Below are 18250 nucleotides of genomic sequence, written 5' to 3'. Positions count from 1 at the left end.
TTTGAATCTCAATTCACCAACTTCCATCTCCGCACATGCTGCCCTTACCTTCTATTTCCCTTATCAAAACTCAGTTTTCACTTCTTTCAGGCTTTCCCACCTTCCCTCTTATACATTTCACTTGAACATCCAGAGCAAAACGTTTATATTGATTTCTAATGTTCCTACTGTTCACTTTAGCTCATTTAGCTATAAATCTTCCCTTAGATTCATCTGATGTCATTTTGCTCTCATAATCTTGACAGCTGTCTGGAACCTTTTGACATTTGTCAAACAAAATCAAATTCATCAACTCTTAACTTCCCCTCTATTGACTTCAAATGATCACATCAGCAATGGTTCCATTGTGCTTATCATGTTAAGATGAATACCACATTATTTTTTACCAATGACCTTGAACAGCCTGTCAATCAGACTGATAAATCAGCTAAATTCATGGGCTTTCTCCTTACCCTTAACTCAAACTCTTACACTGTAACTGCCCCCTACTGCTGCGCTCTTCTGACCATAGTCTCAGGCACCTCTTATAGAATGTACTCCAAATAAGCACACATGAGAAACTCCCAGTTTGCTTGATATTAAAGACCCAACTCTGCATGGGGCTGCCAGTGATGCAGGAAGTGGATCACAAGCAGCAGGGTCATAATAAGGAATCAGGTGCCCAACCTCACACATGTTGCAAGTTGTCAGATTTTCCAAAGGGCAATTTGGAGACAAATAATTACATCATGATACTGATATTTGCAACCTATTCTTAATACTTAAGTTCTACTAAAAAAGCCTTCCTGAAATTTGCCATTTTTGTCCGCAAGAAATACGCACAGGAAGTCTTGAGAACACGGCTGCACAAATATATGTTTTAAAAACATGTGGAAGTTTCTGTTCTGGTATTTTTTGCAAATGATACGAAATTTGGAAGCATTGTGAACAGTGACGAGCATAGGGTAGAACTATAAAAGGGCCCAGGTTTGTGGAATAGGCAGACAATTGGCATATGAAATTTAATGCAGAGAAGTGTGAAGTGATTCAGTTTAGTAAGAAGAACACAGAGAGACAACATAAAATAAAGAGTACAATTTTAAAGAGGCACAAAGCCAGAGAGTGAATATGTGTGCAGGTCATTGAAGGTGGCAGGACAGGTTGAGAGAGCAATTAATAAAGTATACAGCATTCTTGGCTTTATTAACAGGGGCAAAGAGTACAAAAGCAAGGATGTTATGCTAAACTTCTATCGAACACTGGTTCAGTTTCGACAGGAGTACTGTGCCCAGTTCTGAACACCACACCTTCAGAAAAATATGAAGGCATTAGAGAGAGTGCAGAAAAGACTCACAAAAATAGATCCAGGGATAGGGAATTTCAGTTAGGTAGATAGTTTGGAGAGTTTGGGACTGTTTCTCTTGGAGAAGAGAAGGTTGAGAAGAGATTTGATAGAAGTATTCAAAATCATGAGGGGTCTGGACAGAGTAGATAAGGAAAAAATGCTCCCATTGGTGGAAGGATCAAGAACAAGAGGGCACAGATTTAAGGTAATTGGCAAAAGAAAAATGGAGACATGTGGAAAAACTTTTTCACGCAGTGAGTGGTTAGGATCTGGAATGCACTGCCTGATAGTGTGGTGGAGGCAGGTTCAGTCAAGGCATTAAGAGGGAATTGAATTATTATCTAAAAAGGAAGAACGTTATGGAGTTAAGGCTACGGGAAGAAGGCAGAGCAATGGCATGAGGTAAATTACTCCTTCGGAGACCCAACGTAGACACACAGATCAAAAGGCCTCCTTCTGTTCTGTAATTCTTTCGAGTTATCAACAGTCACAGATTGCAACTCTTTTGAGTACAATCACAGTTCTTGGTTTCCAGGAGTGGGACATGAACCCACGACCTTCTGATTCAAAGGCGAGGGTGCTATGGACTGACCCATCATTCAGTGATTCTGCAAGTATGTTAATTACTTCCAGCTGCACTTGGTCATACATTAGTTGGTTTTGTTGGGTAATCCTCCATTTTAGTTTTTATTTCCCTGAAAACACTTTTTGTTATTCTTGATTGTACAATTTAACTGTAAACAGCAGTGAGGCAAGAATGAATATTCACCAGGCTGTAGAATAATCTAATTTTTGGCTGATTCAGGCAAGTGGGAAAGGCCAAAAATTAGCTCAGCTCATCCAAAATTCTCCCCATTCCATACCAGCTTCTACTCATCCTTCAACCCAGATCTTTTTGACCTACATCATCTCCCAGTACCCCAATAAAATTCTTATCCTCATTCCTAGTGTTTAAATTTCCTCATAGTCTCACACTCTCGATTTCTGTAACTTTGTCCAGCTCTACAACTCTTCCAAGAACTCTGCTGCTCCAGTTTTGGCCTATCAATCGCCCAACACCACCCTGCCCCCCACTACAGGAGCAGGTCAGAGGCTAGGAATCATGCGATGAGTAACTCACTTCCTGGCTCCCCAAAGCCTGTCAACTATCTACAAGGCACAAGTCAGGAGTGTGATGGAATACCTTCCACTTGCCTGGATGAGTGCAGTTCCAACAACACTCAAGAAGCTCAACACCATCCAGGACAAAGCAGCCCACTTGAAAATCACTCCATCCACAAACATTCACTCCCTCCACCACCAACGCACTATGGCAGCAGTGTGTACCATCAACAAGATGCATTGCAGGAACTCACCAAGCCTCCTTAGACAGCACCTTCCACGACCAGTGCCATCTAGGAGGTCAAGGGCAGCAGACACATGAGAACATCACCACCTGGAAGTTCCCCTCCAAGTCACTCAACATCCTGACATGGAACTATATCGCTGTTCCTTCACTGTCACTGGCTCCTGGAACTCACTCCCTAACAGCACTACAGGTGTAACTACACCACATGGACTGCAGCAGCTCAAGAAGGCAGCTCACCACCACCTTCTCAAGGGCAATTAGGGATAAGCAATATATGCTGGTCTAGCCAAAGATGACTACATCCCATGAACAAATGAACAAAACACTAATAACCCTACTAAGATCTCTGGCTTTGATCGCATTGCTCCTATTGCCCTAAGGTGCATACACCTGACTTTATTTATGCTATGCTGTTCTTTCACTTTTATGCACAGTGCACCTTCCCTTCTTCTTGGAAACATTTTTGTGTTCAGATAATTCTGAAGAAATGTGATAAATCCTATCTTTCCAACAACTATTCTACTGTATTGTGTTTACATAAGTACATTCCAAAGCTCCTGCTAACTCTCAAACAATCTTTAATCTTGAATGTTCTGATCCAATACATTATTGCCCATTTGTTTCTTTTAGCAACAGCCCTTCCACCAGTGATCTTGTTGCTTATTTACAGAGCTTCTGGAACTGTGCTCTTGAATATTTCTCAAAGTCATATGGCTACATCCGAGAAATCTCTCAAGAGTCTGGCACGATGAATAAGTTAGCTTCATATAGCTTTCATTAAGGCTAATTTCATGGGCAGCTAACTTCCTCTTAGACAGCTCTACCAATGCTGCAATTTATCCAACAACTCTTTTTCTAATAAGGGGTTTCGCATGGCTCTCTCCTCTGATCACTTTCTGCATAAATGACATTCTCCATTGATTAGCCATTCCCCAGCTATTTGTTTGATGTGGTTCCATTCTAAATTCATTAACTTCCTTCAGACACATGCACAACCTCAAATCCGCCGAATACATACATCTTGATCTCATTATCTTCAATGGGGCAAATCCCAATTGCTTTCGGCAACTCAAACCAACTGCCAACACTTTCATTGTTGCTTCACCATTCATCATTGATCAACATTTTTGGTTTTGCTATCTTTCTGACCCCAAACGAAACTCTTAAATTCCCTTCATGGCTAAAGCATTTGCTTTTTTTCTACAACTCTTAACTCTTTATAAGCTCAAGTCCATCCAAGGCGTAAATACTACTTCCCAACTGACTTCAGTCTTCTCACATATCTCCCACAGCTTGGCATCTGTAAAAGTTTTAAGAAGTAGGCAGGCAAATGGGAGAAGAACAGAGAACAGGGGGACATTTTGTGATGAATATTTTAGAATCTACCAGTAAATAATGTGCCCCAAACTATTGGATAGGAGTAGTAAAAAAAATAATTTTCTTCAGTATTCACAACTGTATTTTTCTGTGCTATTATTATCCCTGAGCTCATATGCAGTGATGTTCACAAACCATGAAAAAAATTATGCTTGCTGTGCTTCAAAACAGGCCTTGTGAACTTATCGCCTGTGGCACACATTTGATTGGTTCACTTTTAACTAGACCTGCATTTACAGATTGGCTAACATCCAATTCTGCTATCCATTAGAAAGATCTCTCCTTTAAGGTGCAATACTACAATGTATGTTTGGGACTTGTAAAAATGACATCAATAAACTAAAAAGAAAAACACAAAGTGAATGCAGAGCTGATTGTATACAGTTTGCCACACAGTACCAACAAAAGGTTTCTAGAATGCTTGCAGATGCTGCTAATCCAAGGTCACCCATGTGAAAACCAAAGTCTTGGCAAGCACACAAGATTCGTTCAAAAACTAATGTCATCCTCAGCATCATCTCATCAGGGAGAGATCAGACATTCATGGGAGAGTGGGAAACAAAATCTATTTTTGAACCAATTGCAGAAATAGAAAGCCAAGGCAAGGAAAGGAAAGAAAAAAATGAACACCCCCTTCAGTATCTGGTTCAAAAATTTTTGCTACTTCAAACAGGACCCAAACCAAAATCTGACATCTAAAACGTTGGTTGATTCTTCCTGGCCTTCGTCTAAAAGTGGTAAACACATATCCAATTACTTGCATTTTTCTGCACACAACTGGTATACCAAAGAGAGGCAATACACAATGACCTTTCCAGAATGAAACTGAAAATTATTTTCACTTTTAAACCGCTCATTGAAATCTCACAGAATCATCCCAGGGTAAAAAAAAAAATCAATAAACTAGCTCAATACAACAAAAAAACCTTCTGTACTAGTGACTTAATCGATAGGCCCTAACAAGATCAACGTGTGTGATTTACATTGGAAATCAGCGCAGTTCTTCCAATAAGAATAAGAAATATTGAAATAAGATGACCTTAAATCAAACTGGGTTTATTCTTCCCTCAGATTCTAGCGCCTTCATCCATTTCTGTTCCATATCACTATCTCTTCAGCGACAATAGTTGTCCAAAGCCAATCCGTTTTTTTTTAAAATGATTCTTTTCAGTTGCTCGCGAAGTTATCACTTACCAACATATTACATTTCTCCGCTCATTTCCATTTCTGCTCAGGCTCGCCTCAATCAGCTCTCTTTCTGAAGCGCTAATTTACTGTCAATTCCTCAGCTTTCTTGCTCCTTTTTAAATTTGAATCACGTCTGTTTGTAGCCGAGAGGCTGCAGTCGAGCTCGCTCAGAGTAACAGCCTTTACCGTCCGTCCGCCAAGGCAAGCGCCAACCTGCCGTAATACCCCGAGTTACACCCCACCTACCGTAATACATAATAAACCCACTTACCGCGCAATAAACCATACCGCAATACAACAAATATACCGCCAACCTAACGCAATACACCAAGTATACAACGCCTGTCCGCAAAGACACGTCAGCTACGCTACTATCATATCTTGAGTACACTGCCAGACACACAGGTACGCCAACTTCCCAGTCAACTTCTGGCGAGCATTTACAAACTAAACCCTTAAATCCAAATACCAACGATGTAGCTGATCTGTAACTTAATAGAACGTACAGCCAACCTACGCCATATACCGAATAACCAGGCATCCTACCATAAAGGACCAAGTAAACAACGACACTGCTATGATATGTCATGCCTAGCACAAAAGACAGGGCAGGCACCAACCTCCCTCAAGATAATACACTGAGCAACTGCCAACTGACTATAATAAACACCAAGGAGATGCACTAAAACAAAGACAAAATAATGCAGATGTTGGAAATCTGAAATAAAACAGAGGATACTGAAAAGACTCAACAGGTGAGGAAGCATCTATAGAGAACGAAACAGAGTTAACGTTGACCTAAAACATTAGCGTTTTGGCAATAGTTCAGCTGGTAGCATTGTCACCTCTGGCACATAATGTTCTGAGTTCAAGTCCCACTCCAGGACTTGAACACAAAACTCTAAGCTGGCACTCCAGTGCAGTAGAGGAAGTGTAGTCCAGCAAGGTACTGCCTTTTAGATGAGATGTTAAACCCCATCTGCCTACTCAGGTAGATGTAAAAGATCCCAAGGCCCCATATTGAAGGAGCTATCCCTGGTATCCTGGCTAATAATTATCCCTCAATAAACAACACAAATACTGATTGTCTGGGCATTATCACATTGCTGTTTGTGGGAGCTTACTGTGCATAAATTGGCTGCTGTGTTTCTTACATTACAACAGTAACTTCATTGACTGTAAAGTGCTTGGGAACATGGTGGATGTGATAAATGCTCTATAAACACAAGCCCTTTGTTCCTTTATTATGAAGCAGCACTACCCTACCTGAATGCTTTGAGTAAACAAGCACCATAACATAATATAGGTAGTGAGTGTCAGCACCAAGCTACCATAACACTCCAACTACTAACAGTATTTTCTGTAACACAGAGTACCAGCATTTCCTGTGAATTGGCCACCAGACTTGAGTGAGAATGGGGGAGGGGGAAAGAGTACAAGGCCGAGGCATGAAAGGAGAGAACAGAGAATATTTGAGGAGGGGAGGGGTCATGGTACATAGTGAGTGAAAACGCACAATGCATGACAAGAGAAAAAGCAGGGAAAAGGAAGAAGTTGATGGAAATTAAGATAAGTTGATGACAATGGAGGAGAAATAGTGTTTTGAGAGGAAAGGAGATGATGCCAACAGTAGTTAGGACTAAGGGAAGAAAGTGAGTGCCAGCATTTATCAAGAGGGAATAGGGAGAGAGAATACCAGCATGAACTTGGAGGTCGGGGAAAGAAGAGTATGAGGCTAAAGAGGGGAAATAGAGAGAGACTGCTACCTTAACTACATTTTGACAGAAAGAGCTTGCGTTTATATAGTGCCTTTCATGACCATTCAAATGACAAAATGTTTTACAGCCAATGAAATACTGTTATTTTGAAGTATAGACACTGTTGTAATGTTGGAGCCCTGTAACTCGTGCTGCTGACTGTTAAGGATTCAGGAACAGTTATGCATGCACATCAGCCCACACTGTTGCCGCCAACGCCTGCGCAGATTCTCCCACCAAGATGGTGGGTGCATACCATTTTGCCCCCCAGGCCAATGTAACATTAAAAAAGGCCAGTTTAACACTGCAACTTTAAACCACTAAATTTTTTTTTCTTTTGATCTATTGAACAAATTGAACAAGTGAACAAGTTGGCAAGGCTTTGTGCAGGACATTCCGACAGAGCCTGGCTGGCTCAATTGGTAGATATGAGACTCCTATTCCCAAAATTTCTAACCCCACATTGGGTGATGATTTTTTTCTTAAATACTTTTATTTCTATTGATTTTTACCAATTGTGAAACTCCAAAGCCAAGAGCATATAGTTACAATATATTTTTTGCCATTACAAGAACCTGACTGTTAAAATGGTTGTTTTCTGGGTAGTTGAAAATTTTTTCCATTAACTGATTTTGTTGTAAGGGAGACGCTTATAAGACACCAGCTTGCAAAATATGCATAATTCAGTGACAGAAAACAGAGCTGCACTTGTTAGCATCTCTCACTTTAAATAGTCACAAGCTCTAACACTGACACTGCATCTATCCATGTGCTGGAAATGCTCCCCCTAGTGTTGCAGCACAAATAAACACAGCCATGGAAGAAATGGAGCAGTGAATTTGTGCATAGTAAGATCCGACAAGCAACAATTAACTAGGTGAATGGATTATCCCTTTTAGATTTTGGTTGAGAGATAAATCTTGTCCAGGATACCAGGAGCACTCTCCTGCTCTTCTTTAAATAGTGCTGTACATTCTATGTAATTCTATGTATGATACTGACTAAAACAACCTACAGTAGTACACCAAATACACAACCATCCAACCAGCTTTAGGAAACACAAAATAAATAAATGTTCACATCATTGAAAAACCATCTCACGTACAATAATAAACCAAATATATAACCATTCTACCTACCCTAATAAATGAAGTAACTAAATTATCTACCTCAAAGTATTGAGTAGATAGCCACAGGTGTTGTGACAAGTTATGGCAGCTCCCACAGTCAAAGAGTCTGTCAAAACTCACATGTAAGCTCACATAAAGAATGGCTTCCTGTGGAAAGTACTGGGAGAAGCAGTAGGTGCTACCCATGAATCTATATCCCAGTGTGGACAACCAACACAAGAAGACAGGAAAGATGCGAGGAAATTGAAGAAATAATTGGTGTAGGGAAGAAATAAACAGGCTGAATTACAAAAATAAATCATTAAAGTATTCAGCTGCTTAACTTGTATTTAAGAAGAAACTTGGCAGCATTATAAATTATAAAAGGGATGAGGTCCTAAAAGCAGAATATAGTGAGTTAGGAAGCAGGTTGAAAAGTAGGACCTCAAAGGTAGTGATCTCAGGATTACTACCAGTGCAGCATGCTAGTCAGAGTAGAAATAGCAGGATATATCGGATGAATATGTGGCTGAAGAGATAGTGTGAGGGGGAGGGTTTCAGATTCCTGGGACACTGGGACCGGTTCTAGGGGAGATGGGACCAGTACAAACTGGACGGGTTACACCTGGGCAGGACTGGGACTGATGTCCGAGGGAGAGTATTTGCTAGAGTGGTTGGGAAGGGTTTAAACTAAAATGGAAGGGGGATGGGAACCTATGCAAGGAGTCAGAGGAGGGGGAATCAAGGACAAGAATAAAAGACAGAAAGGGGAATAAGAAAAGTGATAGGCAGAGAAATCAGGGGCAAGAATCAAACAGGGCCTCAGTGAAAAATAATGGGAACGGGACAAATAATGTTGAAAAGACAAGCCTTAAGGCTTTGTGCCTTAACGTGAGGAGCATTCGCAATAAAGTGGATGAATTAACCGCTCACATAGGTGTAGACAGGTATGATATAGTCGGGATTATGGAGACATGGCTGCAGGGTGATCAGGGATGGGAACTGAACATTCAGGGGTATTCAGTATTTAGGAAGGACAGACAAAAAGGAAAAATTGATGAAGTTGCATTGCTGGTTAAAGAGGAAATTAACGCAATAGTGAGGAAAGATATTAGCTCCGACGATGTGGAATCTGTATGGGTAGAGCTGAGAAACACTAAGGGGCAAAAAATGTTAGTGGGGGATGTATATAGACCCCCAAACTGTAGTGGTGATGTAGGGAATGGCATTAAACAGGAAATTAGAGACACATGCAATAAAGGAATATCTGTAATTATGGGTGACGTAAATCTGCGCATAGATTGGGCAAATCAAATCAGTAACAATACCGTAGAGGAGGAATTCCTGAAGTGTATACGGGATGGTGTTCTGGACCAATTGAGGAACCTAGACTGTGTAATGAGAAAGGAATAATTAGCAATTTAGTTGTGCAAGGCCCCTTGGGATGAGCGACCATAATATGATAGAATTCTTCATCAAGATGGAGAGTGACATAGTGGATTCTGAGACTAGGGTCCTGAATCTTAATAAAGGAAACTACGATGGTATGAGGCGTGATGGTTTGGGAAAGATTACTTAAAGGGATAATGGTGGATAAGCAATGGCAAACATTCAAAGAGTGCATGGGTGAACTGCAACAATTGTTTATACCTGCCTGACGCAAAAGTAAAACAGGAAAGGTGGCCACACCATGGCTTACAAGGGAAATTAGAGATAGTATTAGATCCAAGGAAGAGGCATACAAATTAGCCAGAAAGAAACAACAGACCCGAGGATTGGGAGCAGTTTAGAATTCAGCAAAGGAGGACCAAGGGATTGATTAAGAAGGGGAAAATAGAGTACAAGAGTAAGCTTGCGGGGAACATAAAAACTGACTGTAAAAGCTTCTATAGGTATGTGAAGAGAAAAAGATTGGTGAAGACAAATGTAGGTCCCTTACAGTCAGAAAGAGGGGAATTTATAATGGTCAACAAAGAAATGGCTGACCAACTAAATACATATTTTGGTTCTGCCTTCACAAAGGAGGACACAAATAACATACCAGAAATGTTGGGGAACACAGGGTTTAGTGAGAGGGAGGAACTGAAAGAAATCAGTATTAGTAGGGAAATGGTGTTGGGGAAATTGATGGGATTGAAGGCCGATAAATCCCCAGGGTCTGATAATCTACATCCCAGAGTACTTAAGGAAGTGGCCCTAGAAATAATGCATGCATTGGTGAGCATCTTCTGGGATTCTATAGACTCTGGAACAGTCCCTACAGGCTGGAGGGTAGCTAATGTAACCCCACTATTTAACAAGAGAGGTAGAGAGAAAACAGGGAATTATAGACCAGTCAGCCTGACGTTGGTGGTGGGGAAAATTCTAGAGTCCATTATAAAAGATTTAATAGCTGAGCACTTGGAAAACAGTGGCAGAATTGGACAGAGTCAGCATGGATTTACGAAAGGGAAATCATGCTTGACAACTCTACTGGAATTTCTTAAGAGTGTAACTAGTAGAGTTGATGAGGGGGTTTATTTGGACTTTCAGAAGGCTTTCGACAAAGTCCCACATAAGAGATTGGCGTGTAAAATTAAAGCGCATGGGATTGGTGGTAATGTATTGAGATGGATAGAAAACTGGTTGGCAGACAGGAAACAAAGAGTAGGAATAAGCGGGTCTTTTTCTGAATGGCAGGCAGTGACTAGTGGGGTACCACAGGGATTGGTGCTGGGACCCCAGCTATTCACAATATATATTAATGATTTAGGTGAGGGAACTAAATGTAATATCTCCAAATTTGCAAATGACACAAAGCTGGGTGGGAGGGTAAGCTGTGAGGAGGATGCAGAGAAGCTTCAGTGTGATTTGGACAAGCTGAGTGAGTGGGCAAATGCATGGCAGATGCAGTATAATGTGGATAAATGTGAGGTTATCCACTTTGGTAGCAAAAACAGGAAGGCAGTTTATTATCTGAATGGCTATAAATTGAGAGAGGGGAATGTGCAACGAGACCTGCGTGTCCTCGTACACCAGTCACTGAAGGTAAGCATGTAGGTGCAGCAGGCCTTAAAGAAGGCAAATGTTATGTTGGCCTTCATAGCCAGAGGATTTGAGTACGGGAGAAGGGATGTCTTGCTGCAATTATACAGGGCCTTGGTGAGACCACACCTGGAATATTGTGTGCAGTTTTGGTCTCCTTATCTGAGAAAGGATGTTCTTGCTATAGAGGGAGTGCAGTGAAGGTTTACCAGACTGATTCCTGGGATGGCCGGACTGACACATATGGAGAGATTGAGTCGGTTCGGATTATAGTCACTGGAGTTCAGAAGAATGAGGGGGGATCTCATAGAAACCTATAAAATTCTAACAGAACGAGACAGGGTAGATGCAGGAAGGATGTTCCCGATGGTGGGGGAGTCCAGAACCAGGAGTCACAGTCTGAGGATACGGGGTAGACCATTTAGGACTGAGATGAGGAGAAATTTCTTCACCTAGAGAGTGGTGAGCCTGTGGAATTTGCTTCCACAGAAAGTAGTTGAGGCCAAAACATTGTATGTTTTCAAGAAGGAGTTAGATATAGCTCTTGGGGCGAAAGGGATCAAAGGATATGGGGAGAAAGCGGGAGCAGGCTATTGAGTTGGTTGATCATCCATGATCATAATGAATGGCGGAGCAGGCTCAAAGGGCCGAATGGCCTACTTCTGCTCCCATTATCTATGTATGTTTCTATGTATGTTTGGCTCTGCCAGGCTCTGGTTGTCTCTGTTTAGCTCTGTTTATTGCTGTTTGGCTCTGTATTGGTTCTTCCAGACTCTTGTTTGGGTCTGTTTGAGTCTGTTTGGCTCTGCCAGGCTCTGTTGGGCTCTGTTTGGATCTATTTGGCTCTGCCAGGCTCTGTTTGGCTCTGTTCAGCTCTGCCAGGATCTATTTGGCTCTGTTTGGCTCTGCAAGGCTCTGTTTGGTTCTGCCAGGCTCTGATTGGATGTGCCAGGCTCTGCCAGGCTCTGTTTGGCTCTGTTGAGCTCGGTTTGGCTCTGCTTAGCTCTGCCAGGTTCTGCTTGGCCCTTTTTGGCTCTGCCAGGCTCTGTTTGGCTAACTATGCTCTGCCAGGCTCTGGTTGTCTCTGTTTGACTCTGCCAGGCTCGGTTTGGCTCTGTTTGGCTCTGCCAAGCTCAGCCTGGATCTGCAAGGTAATATTTGGCTCTGCCAGGGTCTGTCAGGCTCTTCAAGGCTCTGTTTGGCTCTGCCAGACTCTATTTGGCTCTGTTTGCCTATGTTTGGCTCTGGCCGGCTCTGTTTGGCATAGCCAGGCTCTGCCAGGCTCTGTCTGGCTCTCTTTGGCTCTGCCAGGCTCTGTTTGGCTCTGTTTTGCTGTGTCTGGCTCTGCCAGGCTCTGCTTGGATCTTCTAGGCTCTGCCAGGCTCTGTTTGGCTCCGTTTGGCCCTGTCAGGCTACGTTTGGACCTGCCAGGCTCTGTTTGGCTCTGCTAGGCTCTACTTGGCTCTACCAAGCTCTGCCAGGCTCTGTTTGGCTGTGCTTGGCTTGGTTTGGCTCTACCAGGCTCTGATTTACTATGTTGGGCTCAATTTGTCTCTGTTTGGCTCTGTCAGGGTCTATTTGGCTCTGCCAGGCTCTGTTTGCTTCTGTTTGGCTCTGTTTGTCTCTACCAGGATCTGCTAGGCTCTGCTTGGCTTTGCCAATCTCTATTTGGCTCTATTTGGCTCCGTTTGTCTCTGTCAGGCTCTGCTAGGCTCTGACAAGCTCTGTTTGGATCTGTTTGGCTCTGCCAGGCTCTGTTTGACTCTGTCAGGATCTGTTTGGCTCTGTTTGGCTCTGTTTGACTCTCTTGGCTCTACCAGGCTCCGTTTGGCTCTGTTTGGCTCTGCTTGGCTCTGCTTGGCTCTGCCAGTATTGGTTTGGCTCTGTCTGGCTTTGCTTGGCTCTGCCAGGTTCTTCCAGGCTCTGTTGGGATCTGTTTGGCTCTGTTAGACCATAAGGCCATAAGACATAGGAGCAGAAATTAGGCCATTCGACCCATCAAGTCTGCTCTGCCATTCAATCATGGCTGATAAGTTTCTCAACCCCATTCTCCCGCCTTCTCCCCGTAACCTTTGATCCCATTACCAATCAAGAACCTATCTATCTCAATCTTAAATACACTCAATGACCTGGCCTCCACAGCCTTCTGTGGCAATGAATTCCATAGATTCACCACTCTCTGGCTAAAGAAGTTTCCCCCTCGTCTTTGTTCTAAAAGGTCTACCCTTTACTCTGAGGCTGTGCCCTTGGGTCTTAGTCTCTCCTACTACTAATGGAAACATCTTCCCCACGTCCACTCTATCCAGGCCTTTCAGTATTCTGTAAGTTTCAATCAGATCCCCCCTCATCCTTCTAAACTCCATCGAGTATAGACCCAGAGTCCTCAAACGTTCCTCATATGTTAAGCCTTTCATTCCTGGGATCGTTCTCGTGAACCTCCTCTGGACCCTCTCCAGGGTCAGCACATCCTTCCTGAGATACAGGGCCCAAAATTGCTCCCAATATTCTAAATGTGGCCTGACCAGAGCCTTATAAAGCCTCAGCAGCACATCCCTGCTTTTATATTCTAGTCCTTTCGAAACAAATGCCAACATTGCATTTGCCTTCCTAACTACCGACATAACCTGCAAGTTAACCTTAAGAGAATCCTGGACTAGGACTCCCAAATCCCTTTGCACTCCAGATTTCTGAATTCTCTCCCATTTAGAAAATAGTCTATGCCTCTATTCTTCCTACCAAGTGCATGACCTCACACTTCCCCACGTTGTTTTCCATCTGCCACTTTTTTGCCCATTCTCCTAACCTGTCTAAATCCTTCTGCAGCCTACCCACCTCCTCAATACTACCTGTCCCTCCACCTATCTTTGTATCATCTGCAAACTTAGCCAGAATGCCCTCAGTTTCTTCATCTAGATCATTAATGTATAAAGTGAAAAGTTGTGGTCCCAACACTGACCCTTGCGGAACTCCACTAGTCACTGGCTGCCATCCTGTTTGTCTCTGCCTGGCTCTATTTGGCCCTGTTAGGCTCTGCCAGGCCCTGTTTCGCTCTGTTTGGCATAGCCAGGCTCTGCCAGTCTCTGTTTGGCTCTGCCAGACTCTGTTTTTCTCTGATTGTATCTGCTTGGCTCTGCCAGGCTCTGTTTGGATCTTCCAGGCTCTGTTTGGCTCCACCAGTCACTATTTGGCTCTGCCAGACTCTATTTGGTTCTGTTAGGCTCTGTTTGTTTCTGTTTGGCTCTGGCCGGCTCTGTTTGGCATAGCCAGGCTCTGCCAGGCTCTGTCTGGCTCTCTTTGGCTCTGCCAGGCTCTGTTTGGCTGTGTCTGGCTCTGCCAGGTTTGGCTTGGATATTCCAGACTCTGTTTGGCTCTGTTTGTCTCTGTTTGGCTCTGTTTGGCGCTGCCACGCTTTGTTTCACTCTGCCAGGCTCCGCCAGGGTCTGTTGGGCTTGGTCTGGCTGGGTTTGGCCCTGCCAGGCTTTGTTTGACTCTGTTTGGCTCTGTTTAGCTCTCCCAAGCTCTATCTGACTCTGTTTGGCTCAATTTGTTTCTGTTTGGCTCTGTGTGGCTCTGCAAGCCTCTGTTTGTCTCTGCCAGGCTCTGTCAGGCTCTTCCAGGCTCTGCCAGGCTCTGTTTGACACCATTTGGCTCTGTTCGGCTCTACTAGGCTCTATTTGGCTCTGTTTGGATCTGTTTGGCTCTGCCAGGCTCTGTTTGGCTCTGCCAGGCTCTGTTAGGCTCTGCCAGTCTCTGTTTGGCTCTCTTTGGCTCTGTTTGTATCAGTCTGGCTCTCTTAGGCTCTGCCAAGCTCTGTTTGGATCTGTCTGGCTCTGTTTGGCTCTGCCAGGCCACGTTTGGTTCTGCTAGGCTCTGTTTGGAACTTGTCATGCACCTGGAGTACTGAGCAGTTTTGGTCCCTTACTTTTGGATGTAGTTGCATTGGAGGCGGTTCAGAGGAGATTCATTAGATTGACTCCAGAGATGCAGAGCTTGTGTTATGAGGAGAGATTGAGCAGTTTAGGCCTACCCTCGCTAGAGCTTAGAAGGATGAGAGCAGATCTAATTGAGGTATATAAGATGTTAAGGGGGATAGACAAAGTAGACGTGGAGTGGATGTTTCCCCTTGTGAGGCATTCTAGAAGAGAGGCCATAATTTTAGGCTAAGGGGCGTCTGATTTAAATCAGAGATGAGGAGGAATTACTTTTCTCAAAGGGTCATGAACCTTTGGAATTCACTACCTCAGAGTGCAGTGGATGCCGGGACGCTGAATAAATTTAGGGAGGAGATAGGCAGATTTTTAATTAGTAACAGGTTGAAAGGTTATGGAGAGAGGGTGGGAAATTGGAGTTGAGGCCGAAATGAGATCAGCCATGACCATATTGAATTGTGGGGCAGGATCGTGGGGCTGAATTGTCGACTCCTGCTCTTAGTTTTTATGTCCTTATGTATGGCTCTTTTTGGCCCTGTTTGGCTCTGCCAGGACCTTTTTGGCTCTGTTTGGCTCTGTATGGCTCTGTTTGTCTCTGCCAGGCTCTGCTTGACTCTGCCAAGCTCTGATTGGCTCTGTTTGACTCTCTTGGCTCTGCCAGGCTCTGTTTGGCTCTGCCAGGCTTTGTTTGGCTCTGACAGGCTCTGCCAGGCTCTGCTGGGCTCAGTTTGGCTGGGTTTGGCCCTGCCAGGCTTTGTTTGGCTCTCTATTTCTCTGTTTGGCTCCTCCAGGCTCTGTCTGACTCTGTTTGGCTCTATTAGTCTCTGTTTGGCTCTGGTTGGGTCTGTGTGGCTGTGCAAGGCTCTGTTCATCTCTTCCAGGCTCTGTTGGGCTCTTCCAGGCTCTGTTTGGCTCTGTTTGACTCTGTTTGGCTCTGACAGGCTCTTGTTTGCTCTGTTTCGCTCTGACAGGCTCTTGTTTGCTCTGTTTCGCTCTGACAGGCTCTGTTTGTCTTTGCCAGCCTCTGCCAGGCTCTGATTGACTCTCTTTGGCTCTGTTTGGTTCTGCCTAGCTTTGCTTTGCTCTCTTTGGCTCTGCTTGTCTCTGTTTGCATCAGTTTGGCTCTACATGGCTCTGCCAGGCTCTGTTTGGCTCTGTCTGGCTCTGTCTGCCTCTGAGTGGCTCTGTTTGCTCTGCCAGGCCCTGTTTGGCTCTGCCAGGCTCTGTTTAGAACTTGTCACGCACCTGGAGCACTGTGCACAGTTTTGGTCCCTTACTTCTGGACGGATGTAGTTGCATTGGAGGCGGTTAATTACATTGATTCCAGAGATGCGGAGATTGTGTTATGAGGAGAGATTGGGCAGTTTAGCCCGATACTCGCTAGTGCTTAGAAGGATGAGAGATCAAATTGAAGTATATAAGATGCTAAAGGGGATAGACAAAGTAGATGTGGAGCAGATGATTCCCCTTGTGGGCATTGTAGAACGAGAGGCCATAGTTTTAGGCTAAGGGGTGGTAGATTTAAATCAGAGATGAGGAGGAATTACTTTTCTCAAAGGGTCGTGAATCTATGGAATTCACTACCTCAGAGTGTAGTGGATGCTGGGACGCTGAATAAATTTAAGGAGGTGATAGGCAGATTTTTAATTAGTAACAGGTTGAAAGGTTATGGGGAGAGGGTGGGAAATTGGAGTTGAGGCCGAAATGAGATCAGCCATGATCGTATTGAATGGCAGGGCAGGCTCAAGGGGCTGAATTGTCTCCTCCTGCTCCTAGTTATTATGTTCTTACGTTCTTATTTATGGTGCATTTTGGCTCTGTTTGGCTCTGCCAGGCCCTGTTTGGCTCAGTTTGGCTCTGTTTGTCCCTGCCAGGCTCTGATTGGATTTGTTTGACTCTACCAGGATCTGTTTGGCCCTGTTAGGCTCTGTTTGGCTCTGTAGGCTCAGTGTGGCTCTGCCAGACTCTGTTTGGCTCTGCCAGGTTCTATTTGGCTCTGTTTGGATCTGCCAGGCTCTATTTGGCTCTGCCAGGAGCTGATTGGCTCTGCAAGGCTCTGTTTGGCTCTGTTTGGCTCTGCCAGGTTCTATTTGGCTCTGTTTGGATTTTCCAGGTTCTGTTTGGCTCTATTTGGCTCTGCCAGGCTCTGCTTGGCTCTTTTTGGCTCTGTTTGGCTCTGTTTGTCTCTTCCAGGTTCTCGTCGGCTCTGTTTGGCTCTGCCAAGCTCTCTTTGGATCTGTTGGGTGCTGTTCACTCTGTTTGGCTCTGTTTTGCTCTGCCAGGCTCTGTTTGGCCCTGTCAGGCTCTGTTTCACGCTGTTTGGCTCTTCCAGGCACTGTTTGGCTTTGCTTGGTTCTGCCAGTCTCAATTTGGCCCTTTTTGCCTCTGCCAGGCTCTGTTTGTCCTGTTAGGCTCTGCCAGGCTCTGTTTGGCTCTGACAGGCTCTCTTTGGCTCTGTTGGGCTCTGTTTGGCTCTGTTTCACTCTGTTTTGCTCTGCCAGGCTATGTTTGGCACTGTTTGGCACTGTCAGGCTCTGTTTCGTGCTGTTTGGCTCTGTTTGGCTCTGCCAGTCTCAGTTTGGCCCTTTTTGCCTCTGCCAGGCTCTGTTTGGCTCTGTATGGGTCTGCTGGGCTGTTTGGCGATATTTGGCTCTGCCAGGCTCTCTGCCCATGTTTGGCTCTTTTTCGCTCTGTTTGGCCCTGTTTGGCTCTGTTTTGTTCTGCCAGGCTCTGTTTGGCTCTGTTTGGTTCTGTCAGTCTCAGTTTGGCCCTTTTTGCCTCTGCCAAGCTCTGTTTGTACCTGTTAGGCTCTGCCAGGCTCTGTTTGGCTCTGACAGGCTCTGTTTGTGTCTGCCAGGCTCTGTTTGGCAATATTTGGCTCTGTTTGAAACTGCTAGGCTCCGTTTGGCTCAGTTTGTCTCAGTTTGGCTATGTCTGCACCTGTTTGGCTCTGACAGATTCTGGCAGGCTCTGCCAGGCCCTGTTTGGACCTGCCTGGCTCTGTTTGGTGCTGTTTGGATCTGTTTGGTTCCGTTTGGCTCCATTTGGCTCTGCCAGGTTCTCTTTGGCTCTGTATGGCTCAGTTTGGCTCTTATTGGCTTGGTAAATGCTCTGTTTGTATCTGTTTGGCTCTATTGGGCTCTGCCAGGCTTTGTTTAGCTCTGTTTGGTTCTGTTTGGCTCTGTCAGGCTCTG

The 18250-nt window shown here is 44.3% G+C and overlaps 1 protein-coding gene across 3 annotated transcripts in view; it reads right to left on the bottom strand.

The window, feature by feature from the left end:
• LOC144687327 (protein PHTF2) overlaps positions 1-5392 on the bottom strand; it is a 120232-nt gene extending 114840 nt beyond the window's left edge. Inside the window, exon 1 of one of the 3 annotated variants that reach the window (XM_078553283.1) lies at positions 5244-5392. The gene's annotated coding sequence lies outside the window, so the exon portion shown is untranslated. Of the gene's footprint in view, positions 1-5088; positions 5218-5243 lie in introns of those variants that run through there. The other 2 variants (XM_078553285.1, XM_078553284.1) reach the window with 2 other exon arrangements.
• Between the last annotated feature and the right edge of the window lie 12858 nt (positions 5393-18250).

The sequence above is a fragment of the Cetorhinus maximus genome, chromosome 12, assembly GCF_964194155.1.
Source record: "Cetorhinus maximus chromosome 12, sCetMax3.hap1.1, whole genome shotgun sequence".
Taxonomy (NCBI): Eukaryota; Metazoa; Chordata; class Chondrichthyes; order Lamniformes; family Cetorhinidae; genus Cetorhinus; species Cetorhinus maximus.
The sequence above is the reverse complement of the archived record's forward strand: the minus strand, read 5'-3'. Positions and strand labels throughout refer to the sequence as shown.